Consider the following 12,865-nt stretch of genomic DNA (forward strand, 5'->3'; position numbering starts at 1 on the left):
AGGTTCTGGTTCAGGTTTAGGTTCTGGTTCTGGTTCTAGTTCTGGTGATTAAAGCCTCCTCAGCCTCAGCTTGATGGTTCTGATCCGATCAATAGTCTCTGTGACATCATGTGATCATCTCGTCATCGTTTGACCTTCAGAGAGACTTCTGATCCATTGGACATTGAGGGTCACATGACTCTGGACAGCCAGCTGTACTGTGATGAACGTAGATCCACCACAATTCAATTCAATTCAATTCAATTTTATTTATATAGCGTCAATAACAATACAAATCGTCTCAAGACGCTTTACAAAAACCCGGCCTGAAACCCCCAGAGCAAGCCTGAAGGCAACGGTGGCAGGAAAAACTCCCTTTTAACAGGAAGAAACCTCGAGCAGAACCAGAACCAGAACCAGCTCATATGGAGGGACCCATCTGCCTAAGGCCAGCCGGGTACAGACAGAAGAAAGAGAGAAGAGAACAGCAAGATAAACGTACATCTGTCATAAACATGTCACCACACAGTGACATGTTTCTAGAAGTGTTTATTAATATAGTGTATGAAGCAGTTAAAGGGTTTGACTTCTATATCTTCTCTTTCTATATTCTGTATTCTGGTGATAACACATAATAGACGTAGTAGAAAGTAGCAGAAATAGTTCTTGTCTGTGTCCGGTCTGTAGATTTCAGAGATGCTTAGAAGTTTCTGCATCCTTCACAAGTTTCTACGTTTCTTCATAAAAATGACTCAAAACCTCCTGAAAGCAGACAAAGGGAACCAACCACACATGAAACACAATCAGACTAAATGAAGGTTAAATGGCCTCGTGGAAGTCACAACAAACACAACTCGAATCTTAAATCCTGAATCTGGAATAATGTTTAAAACAGTTTGTTTGTTTCTTGGTGAAAATAAAGAATTAACATCAGCTGAACTCTGAGCTCCTTTCCTGTCACTGAGTTATTGATGCAGGATGAAGCCAAAGACTCCGCCCACTGGTCCCTGAAGGGTGGAGGTGGTGACATAACGACTGTGTTCATAGATGTTTCTGTTCAATCAGTCACATTTCAGTTTTCATATTAGTAGCATATCTTTAATGACTTCAAAATAAGGCTTTTATTCTGAAAGGAGGTGAAGTAAACAGGTCATGTTGGAATGTGGTGACGTCATCTCCTCAGATCTCATCAAACATCAGATCATTTAACACTTGATGTAAAAACGTCTGTTCACCACATGGTGGCGCCAGTCACCTGTTCACCTGTTCACATGTTCACCTCCTCACCTGTTCACCTGTTCACCTGTTCACTTGTTCACATGTTCACCTCCTCACCTGTTCACCTGTTCACCTCCTCACCTGTTCACATGTTCACCTCCTCACCTGTTCACATGTTCACCTCCTCACCTGTTCACATGTTCACCTCCTCACCTCCTCACCTGTTCACCTGTTCACCTCCTCACCTGTTCACATGTTCACTTGTTCACTTGTTCACATGTTCACCTTCTCACTTATTCACATGTTCACCTCCTCACATGTTCACCTCCTCACCTGTTCACCTCCTCACCTGTTCACATGTTCACCTCCTCACCTGTTCGCCTCCTCACTCGTTCACCTCCTCACCTCCTCACTTGTTCACATATTCACCTGTTCACCTCCTCACTTGTTCACCTGTTCACCTGTTCACCTCCTCACCTGTTCACATGTTCACCTGTTCACCTGTTCACCTCCTCACCTGTTCACATGTTCACTTGTTCACATGTTCACCTCCTCACCTGTTCACTTGTTCACCTGTTCACCTCCTCACCTGTTCACATGTTCACTTGTTCACATGTTCACCCCTCACCTGTTCACATCCTCACCTCCTCACATGTTCACATCCTCACCTGTTCACCTGTTCACCTTCTCACTTATTCACATGTTCACCTCCTCACTTGTTCACCTCCTCACCTGTTCACCTCCTCACCTGTTCACCTGTTCACTTGTTCATCTGTTCGCTGATTCTCCTTTAGCATTCTTCTCTCCATCAGTTGTGACTGTAGATGTTTTGTTTCCTGCTGTTAGCACGTCGCTAACTGAACACATGTCCATGTTTGGTAGAAATGCTGTTGCCTCTCGTCTTCAGAAGTTGCCCCAGTCACTGACTGTTGGGTAACTTCTCCTTCCACGGGGGAGAAGTTCATTTCCTTCTCTGTTTTAACTAATCACATTCCACCATCAGAATCCTTTCAACATAGGTTCATTGTCTTTTATGGGAACTATGATTCAAGACATTCTCTACTTTTACAACATTTAGTTATACTGACAGGTGTCCTCCTGTCCTTTATTTAATAGGTTCTATGTAGACGTTTAGATTTGTGTTGTCCACCATCAGGACGGGTCCAAACATCCAGACCGATCAAGAAGAACCAGGAGAGCAACCAGCAGATGGTCTGATCCACCACATCTACACAAGTATAATGAATCATAAACGTCTGCAGGTCTGAGCGGTTTTACAGTTTAGATCTATTGCCACCTGTCCTCTATAGCTACTTTTTGAACCACACACTCTCTCTCTCTCTTCTAATCAACTTTGTCTGCTAACGTTAGCGAATTAACCATGGCTTCTCCCTCTGCTTCCTCTTCTCTCTCCTGCATCTCGTGCCACATGTTTAGTTACTCCTCTGCCTCCTTTAGTGGTAATGATATGTGTAACAAATGTAGTTTATTCGTAGCACTGGAGGCGAGGCTTTCCGAATTGGAAGCACGGTTCCGCACCATTGAAAAACAACCAGCAGCTAGCCAGGGCCCTGTAGCCGGTGCGGACCGACCAAGAGTAGCTCCTGTTAGCATAGCTCCTGTTAGCATAGCTCCAGTTAGCTGTCCCCCGACAGCTCCCGAGCAGCCGGGAAACCAGGGTGGCTGGGTGACAGTTCGAAGGAAGCATAGTCCCACTCGGCCCGTGGATCACCACCAAACCCTTCACGTCTCCAACCGGTTTTCCCCACTCAGTGACACGCCCGCTGAGAACCCAACTCTGGTGATTGGCGACTCTATTTTGCGGAACGTGAAGATAGAGAAACCAGCGACCATAGTTAGATGCATTCCAGGGGCCAGAGCGGGCGACACTAAATCTTACCTCAAACTGCTGGCTAAGGCTAAGGTTAAATACAGTAAAATTGTTATTCACGTCGGCAGTAATGACACCCGGTTACGTCAGTCGGAGGTCACAAAACTTAATGTGGAATCGGTGTGTAAGGGCCCGTCCACACGGAAACGCAAAAACGCCGAAACGCAGAAGTTTTTCATCGTTTTGGCCTTTCGTCCACACGTATCCTGTAAACGCATTGCCCTAAAACGCACTTTTCTGAAAACGGGTCCCAGGGTGGAGAAATTCAAAAACGCAGCTCTTGCGTTTTCATGTGGACGGCGAATACGGGGAAAACGATGACGTCATCGCCACACTCCCGAGCAGTCTTCCACATCCCGCGAGACGTCTCGTAACAACATCAACAACAATGGCGGACTACATGCTAGTTTTCATGCTGGAGACGATATTGAGCCTATTAGGGTTACTAGGGCAAAATATCATGCTCCTGTGCCACCACGCTGAGCAAAAAAGGTGATTTGTAAACAGCGCTCAAGCTTTATGCGCATGCTCCGCATCTTCCTCTCCATTTTTGGTGAATTTCTGAAACTGAAACAGCGCCACTTATAGGCCTGGAATAGGAAGTAGCGTTTTCGGTCGTGCTGAAACGGATCCGTGTGGACGCGGATATTTCTTGAAACGATGATCGAAAACGGAGAGGGAAAAGATCGTTTTCGTACGTGTGGACGGGCCCTAAGTTTGCTAAAACTATGTCGGACTCCGTAGTTTTCTCTGGTCCCCTGCCCAACCTGACTAATGATGACATGTTTAGTCGCACGTCGTCATTCCATCGCTGGTTATCTAGGTGGTGTCCAGCAAACGACGTGGCCTTCATTGACAATTGGCACACTTTCTGGGGAAAGCCTGGTCTGATTAGGAGAGATGGCATCCACCCAACTTTAGCGGGTGCTGCTCTCATCTCTAGGAATATGGCTGATTTTATTAACCCCCCGAAACCATGACAACGCAGAGTTCAGACCAGGAGGTAGAGTTGTAGTCTTACACACTTCTCTGCCGCTTCTCTAGGACTGTCTCACACCCTAAACTCTATCAACTCTATAGATGTTCTGTCTGCTCCCAGATTATTTAAACCAAAAAATAACAAAAGAGGAGTTTCTCATAGGAACCTTATTCAAATAAGTACAAGATCATTGGTAGAACAGAAGAATAGGAAAATTAAATGTGGTCTTTTAAATGTCAGATGTCTCTCATCTAAATCTCTTTTAGTGAATGATTTGATAACTGATCATCAGATTGATCTATTTAGTTTGACTGAAACATGGCTACACGATGATGAATATGTTAGTTTAAATGAGTCTACGCCACCCAGTCATAGTAATTATCATATTCCTAGAAGCACAGGTAGAGGAGGAGGAGTGGCAGCAATCTTCCACTCTGATTTATCTATTAATCCTAGACCTAAGGAGAGCTTTAATTCATTTGAAAGTCTTACTCTTAGTCTTCCCCATCCAGACCAGAAAATACAAAAACCAATTCTTTTTGTTGTGGTGTATCGCCCACCTGCTCCTTATTCTGAGTTTTTAGCTGAATTCTCTGAGTTTTTATGTGATTTAGTTCTTAGAACAGATAAAGTCATTATAGTAGGTGACTTTAACATCCATGTTGATGTTGTCAGTGACAGCCTTAGCTCCTCATTTACATCATTATTAGATTCAATTGGCTTTTCTCAGAACGTAAACGGATCAACTCACAGTTTTAATCACACCTTAGATCTTGTCCTAACATATGGCGTAGAAACTGAAGGTTTAACAGTATTTACTCATAACCCTCTTTTGTCTGATCATTTCCTCATAACCTTTGAATTTGCAATAATGGATTACACAGGAACTGAAAAGACATTTCATTACAGTAGATGTTTGTCTGACAATGCTGTAACTAGATATAAAGAATTAATTCCTTCTTTATTTACCTCAGTGCCATGTACCAATGATGTGGACGACAGCAACCACAATTTAACCCCTGCACTAATAGATTATTTTGTCGATGGCACTGCAGCATCGCTTAGTTCAACTCTAAACTTAGTTGCTCCTCTGAAAAAGGAGGTCATGAATAGGAGGAGGCTAGCTCCATGGTATAATTCACAGTTGCGCTGTTTAAAACAGGCAGTCCGAAAGCTAGAAAGAATTTGGCATTCCACTAATTCTGAAGAAGCTCGCATAGCCTGGAAAGATAGTTTAACAACTTATAAAAAAGCTCTCAGTAGTATTAGAACAGCATATTATTCATCATTAATAGAAGAAAACAAGAACAACCCCAGATTTCTTTTCAGCACTGTAGCCAGGCTGACAAAGAGCCACAGCTCTGTTGAGCCATCTATTCCTTTAGCCCTCAGTAGTAATGACTTCATGAGCTTCTTTACTAATAAAATTGTAGGCATTAGAGAAAATATTCAAGGCATCCTTCCAACAGCTGTCATAGATGTAAACAGTGACATTGGAAATGTCTGTAAGACCTTATCAATATCTGGAATCCTTTTCCCCAGTAGATCTTCTTGAGCTCTCTTCAATAATTACAGCATCTAAACCATCAACCTGTCTTCTAGATCCAATCCCAACTAAATTGCTCAAAGAAGTTTTTCCATTAATTTACACCTCCATATTGAACCAGATAAATTTATCTTTATTAACAGGATATGTGCCTCAGGCTTTTAAGATTGCTGTAATTAAGCCCTTACTTAAGAAAGCCACTTTAGATCCAGATGTTTTAGCCAACTATAGACCAATCGCCGACCTTCCTTTTATTTCCAAAATTCTAGAAAAAGTTGTTGCTAATCAGTTGTGTGACCACTTAAACAGGAATGGTCTGTTTGAAGAGTTTCAGTCAAGTTTTAGAGTTCATCATAGTACAGAAACAGCTTTGGTTAAAGTTACCAATGATCTCCTCATGGCTTCAGACAGTGGACTTGTCTCTATACTTGTTCTGCTCGATCTTAGTGCTGCATTTGACACTATTGATCATAATATTTTACTACAGAGACTTGAAAGTGAGGTCAAGATTAAAGGAACTGCATTAGACTGGTTTGAATCCTATCTATCTGACAGATTCCAGTTTGTTCATGTCAATAATGATTCCTCTACTTATACAAAAGTAAGCTACGGAGTTCCTCAGGGTTCTGTGCTAGGACCAATACTCTTCACGTTATACATGTTGCCATTAGGCAAGATTATTAGAAAACATGGCATAAACTTTCATTGCTATGCAGACGACACCCAGCTATATTTATCTATGAAACCAGATGAAACTAATCAGCTGGTTAAACCCCAAGCATGCCTTAAAGACATAAAGGCTTGGATGACCTGTAATTTCCTACTCTTAAACTCAGACAAAACAGAAGTTATTGTATTCGGTCCTAAGCATCTCAGAGATTCATTATCTAATCACATGGTGTCTTTGGATGGCATTACCTTGGCCTCCAGTACTACTGTAAAAAACCTTGGTGTTATATTTGATGAGGATATGTCCTTTAATTGTCACATAAAGCAAGTGACCAGGACTGCCTTCTTTCACCTGCGTAATATCGTCAAAATTAGGAACATCCTGTCTCAGAGTGATGCTGAAAAACTAGTTCATGCATTTGTGTCGTCCAGACTGGATTATTGTAATTCATTACTGTCTGGCCCCAAATACTCTTTAAAAAGCCTCCAATTGATTCAAAATGCCGCAGCAAGAGCATTGACAGGAATTAGCAAGAGAGATCATATTACTCCAGTTTTAGCTTCTCTTCACTGGCTCCCTTTAAAGTCTAGAATAGAATTTAAAATCCTCCTCCTTACATGCAAGGCCCTTAAAGGCCTAGCTCCATCGTATCTTAAAGACCTCATTGTACCATATCATCCCAACAGATCACTTCGGTCTGAAAGTGCAGGCCTACTTGTGGTTCCTAGAATTTCAAAAAGTAGAATGGGAGGTAGAGCTTTCAGCTATCAGGCTCCTCTCCTGTGGAACCAGCTCCCAGTTTGGGTTCGGGAGGCAGACACTCTCTCTATTTTTAAGGTCAGGCTTAAGACTTTCCTTTTTGATCAGGCTTATAGTTAGGGCTGGACTAAACCATCCCTTAGTTATGCTGCTATAGGCCTAGGCTGCTGGGGGACCATGCACCAAACACATGTCCTCCTTCTTTCTTCTCTCTCCTCTCTCGCATCCTCCACTTTCTTTTCTCTGGCACAGAGCTCTTGCCCTCTAATTTCCTATCTACTACTAGTCATACAATTCTGTGCTATTACTATGTAGAATGTTTACTGCTGTGTGTGTCCCACCCCCCTCCCCCCCCCCTTCCCCCCCCCCCTTCCCCCCCCCCTCTTCTTGTGAGTATCTCTGGCCTGGAGTGGTGTGTTTCCTGTGGAGCTCTATACTACATCTGTTGTCGTGGTCTCATCAGCCTGCCTAGTCTTCATGGAATCCTGCAGTTATCCACTCCTACCTGAATGAACAATTCTCCAACCTGCCTATGATTCCTCTTACATTTTCAAACTGTCATGTAACATCATCAGTTTGTATCATAAGATTCCACATGTACGCTTTAGTCAGATATGTGTATCTATGACAGATGTATGTTTATCTTGCTGTTCTCTTCTCTCTTTCTTCTGTCTGTACCCGGCTGGCCTTAGGCAGATGGGTCCCTCCATATGAGCTGGGTTCTGCTCGAGGTTTCTTCCTGTTAAAAGGGAGTTTTTCCTGCCACCGTCGCCTTCAGGCTGCTCTGGAGGTTTCAGGACGGGTTTTTGTAAAGCGTCTTGAGACGATTTGTATTGTTATTGACGCTATATAAATAAGATTGAATTGAATTGAATTGAATGTATGTTTGCACATACAAGGGATTTGTTGTTGGTCCAATAAACATAAAGATAAGTCAGAAAAATCAAGCAGTACAAAGAAAAAATACAAAATATATAAATAGAGGAGGAAGTGTACAGATTGAGTTATGATTAATTTGTCATGGTTTGTGGTGTGCAGGCCTGTGTGTGGTGGCGTAGCCTGGTTACAGATAACTGCTCCCTCTGCCTTAATGTGGGGAACCAATGACACCGTGATAAGACCTCTGTACGTCTCTGGTTATCAGACGCCTCAGGACAGATGTCTTCAGCGTTTGGTTTTGTCTATCTGACAGGTGTCCAGGTGTTTTCTGGTGAACAGACTCCTAAAGCTGTCGACATGTTCTACCTCAGGACCACACAGCTCAGGTCTCATTGGTTTTGAGGACACTTCTTTCCTGTCTGATGAGTCTCGTCCACCAGCTTCCAGCAGTGTCTCCTCAGACCTGGATCAGTGGGTGGACAGGCAGTATTCTGGGGCTGATCTTAAGATGTCAAGTCAACTAACACCAACATTTGTACAGATCAACCGTGACACGGTGAATATGATATATATATATAAACAGGCTGAAACAAGGGCAGCTGGAGCTGCAGAGTTACTTAAAAACAGCTCAGGTCTCATCTGTCCACCTCCACCTGAAGGACAAAAGACACTCCTCTAGAAGACAACAACATCCACATGTTGAACAGAGGAGGACTGATCTGACATCAGTCTACATCAGTCTGAACATCTGTGGAGTCTCTGGACATTGATGGCTTGATAGAGTCGTCCAGATCATGGTTATTTTACTGTGTCGTGAAGTTTGTGTAGGTTCTCACATCCAAAAAAACAAGCTGAGACAAACTCATGTGGACTTGTTGTGTTTCTAGAAGACATTTCCTCCAGGTGCTCTAAATGTCTGGAGTCTGTTAATGACCTGAAACTACAGCGTCAAGACATGATGGAGGTGAATGTTTTTGGGCCCAGGTCCCTCCTGGTCCAGATCCAGGTCCAGGTGAGTATCAGGTCATTACCAGCCTTCAGATGGACTCCACCCACAGATGTTCCTAAAAAAAAAACTAAACTCTCCTCCATCATTTAGAGCTGAACACTTGGAGGAAATGTCGTCTACAAATACAACAAGTCCACATGAGTTTGTCTCAGCTTGTTTTTTTGGATGAAGTGAGAACCTACACAAACTTGCAATTTCCCCATTGCGGGACTAATAAAGGTTTTCTCAATTCATGACACATTAAAATAAATGCCCTGCTGCATGACATGACATTCTTCAATGAGCAGCTCATTATGAAACACCTGACATTCAACCAGAGGAGATAAAGTTAACTTGAATGCAATGAATCGACAACAGCGAGCTCACCATGTCCTTATTTAGTAAAAGGACCCATAACTTTATCAAGATTCACATCGGCGATGAGTGGGTATAAGTAGAGATGAGTTTGGGGAAGTCCTGGTCAGCTGCTGGAGGCTCTGCAGACCTCGGCCACAGGTAACTCATCTTTCTTCTTCTGTGATGAATGTCTAGATGAAGATCTATACAGAACTTTGGGGATGTTTCAGGGTGATAACTTCATAGGAGCTGGAGTGAGCATTCCGGTTTGAACTTGTTATAAAGAGGTATCAATCAGGGCCGAGCCAGACTGACACAATTAATTCTTAATTAGAATGTAGCAGTAAAATAAAATCTGACAAATCACCCTGAGTAGACGTTTAAATGAACCCAACTGGACGTCTGGATCAAGCCGTTGCAACTGTAGTCTAAAACATCAAATTTCAACTCCTCTGTGATTTAATTACACTCCTTAATGAACATTTTATGGGATCATATGAACTTAACAACTCTTCTTCTCGTGTTTTGTTTCGTCTCAGGATGACTTCCTCTGCCTTTTCCCTCTTCTTGGTGTTGTTGGCTCCCTCCATTACTGCCGCTAATCAGACCGGACTCAAACTGCGAATCACAGACAAAGCGCAGGATGTTTGTAAGAACTTCAGGAATATTAATAATATTATTAATGTCCAAGTATTAATCACTGTATCAAACAGGACACTCTCAAACTTATCTTAACTTCACTCTGATGAGGATGTTCCAGATGTGCTAGTGGACGTTAGGAGACTGTTTGTTGTAGCTGATGGTGTTCAGTCTATATAATGTGATGGAGTGCCACAGGGCTCCAGTCTTCACCCAGTACTATTTACATATTTACATAACATTATTTTTCCAAATCAGTGATATCTGATGTTATGCAGATGATACTATTGTATATCCTCTGGGCTCTGACTGCTGTTTAGTCCATTTTGAATCATTTTTAGTCGAATGCAGAGAAGACATTGTGTTTTTGCAGTATTTTCCTTTTAGTGCCATTTCTACTGTGTTTTTGCAGTGAAGGATCTTGGTCTGCTGTATTTGGATGAGTTGGAACACAGTCCTTTTTCAGAGTTCAGTATTCCTTACAAGCTTGGAAGAGTCAAGATCACAGGGTAAATAAAATAGCTTATTATTTCTATTTACGTTTTAATTGTTCACACATTTAGTCATTTTTATTGTAATTTAAATAGATGTCAATAAATGTCTTATCGTTCTACGTTTTGTTTTATGTAAAACATATTACATTTCAATTCCCCTCCTCCTCTCAGGTTGACTCTGACTAGTCTGAAGGTGAAACCAGCTAATGTGGTCCTTGCTTTCCGGGACAAGTCCAGTGTCCTGTTTGAAGTCAGAAAATTGGCCTTCACTGGGAAACTTCACAGAAGAATCATGGGGCGTTTGTTTGGCTATGAGTTCAGGTATCTATGAATGCTTCTCAGCTTTCTCAGTTTATGTTTTAATGTTTCTGCTGAATTGACTGTAGTAAGACGTCTTTTAACAGTGTGCACAGAAGTCATAATAGTTATGAGCAATCGATCTCAGGTTGTACCACTTAAAGCTGAACTCAAACATAAACTAAACCATTTATATAGTTTTTATTATCTTCTGTGGTCCTCTAGAATCTATCCACACGATTCCCCATCATCTACACATCACATGGTAACTTGACTGACAGAATCTGAGCCCTGTGCCTCAGTTTCATACGTGGTCGTTGTTTCCCTCTAGTTAGTAAATGGTGGTACTACGGATAACAAACACAATACAACTTAGCACTGATATGAGAATGTGATGATGTCCAGGCTAAATAAAATGTCCAAAGGTTGAATTGTGTGTACGTTGCCTCCTGTAGTGGAATCAGTAGGATTTTGTAGCCAGATTCACTTTCAAGAGGTTTTAGTTTATCACTAATTAATCAGACACAATGTTACTGACACTGAAGTCTGACCTATCATAGAGACCAGGGTCCATGGAGACCAGGGTCCATAGAGACCAGGTTCCATAGAGACCAGGGTCCATGGAGACCAGGGTCCATAGAGACCAGGGTCACAGAGACCAGAGTCCATAGAGACCAGGGTCCACAGAGACCAGGGTCATAGAGACCAGGGTCCACAGAGACCAGGGTCACAGAGACCAGAGTCACAGAGACCAGGGTCCACAGAGACCAGGGTCCATAGAGACCAGGGTCACAGAGACCAGAGTCCATAGAGACTAAGGTCATAGAGACCAGGGTCATAGAGACCAGGGTCCATAGAGACCAGGGTCACAGAGACCAGAGTCCATAGAGACTAAGGTCATAGAGACCAGGGTCACAGAGACCAGAGTCCATATAGACCAGGGTCATAGAGACCAGGGTCCATAGAGACCAGGGTCACAGAGACCAGGGTCATAGAGACCAGGGTCCATAGAGACCAGGGTCACAGAGACCAGAGTCCATAGAGACTAAGGTCATAGAGACCAGGGTCATTGAGACCAGGGTCCATAGAGACCAGGGTCACAGAGACCAGGGTCCATAGATACTAGGGTCATAGAGACCAGGGTCCATAGAGACCAGGGTCACAGAGACCAGGGTCATAGAGACCAGGGTCACAGAGACCAGGCTCAGGAACATGGACCTGATAGTTCTGGAGATAATCCAGGTTTATTTGCCTCCCAGCACTCTAGAGGGCTTCAACAAATCTTGAGGACAGAATTTAAAACAGTACCAGAGTGTACCAGATACTGGAGAAACCATGTGTTTCCTTTTTTCTGTTCAAGTATCGACTCCAGAACGATGATCTTCGGAGCATCTGGTGTGTATGCAACGATCGGCGTGACACTGAACCGAAACTATCAAGGACATCTGAGTGTTGGGATAACTCACTGTAAAATCACAACTGAACACATCATGATTGACCATAGTGGCATAATGGGGTAAGAGCAAGTCCAGATTCACAGCTGAAACTCCTGCATTAACTGTTATGGTAGTGATGAACTGAGGGATTAACTCAGCCTTTCTAATGAAACTGTTTTTTATTGTTGGTAAATGTCTTCAGCTCTGCAGGTGTTTGGTCCTAAAGCAAAGTATGAACATGTTGAGTTCTGCTGATGACTGATCTCATTGATGTTTTCCAGGTTTTTTTGGAACTTATTCAAATCACTTTACCGTAAATGGTTCAACAACCAGGTTGGTTCCTCCTTTTATTTCAGGATTCTTTCACTCTGAGGTGGTTGGTCCTAAACTGTGAACTCAGCAGTCTCTCTGTTCTGGATCACATGAACCGATCTGAGTCCGGTTAGAGACCCTGGTCTCAGTCCGGTTGGTTAGCCATGGAGAGATACGACTACCTTCTAACGATAGAAGACAGTAGTAGTTTACCTAAGGAGGGGTCTGGCAGCAGCAGAGCTCCTTCTCATCATAGATTTACAAATGTAGAAGCTGGATCAGATCATAGAGTGTAGAACCAAGATGGCCGCTGTGTCTCCTCCTCCTCCTGCTCCTCCTCCTCCTCCTCCCATTGGTCAAACTGAGTCTAGAACTGGATCCAGGTTCTGGATGATCCGTCCATCCTTCCTCTAGAACCGCG

Source organism: Chelon labrosus (assembly GCF_963514085.1).
Source record: "Chelon labrosus genome assembly, chromosome: 19".
NCBI lineage: Eukaryota > Metazoa > Chordata > Actinopteri > Mugiliformes > Mugilidae > Chelon > Chelon labrosus.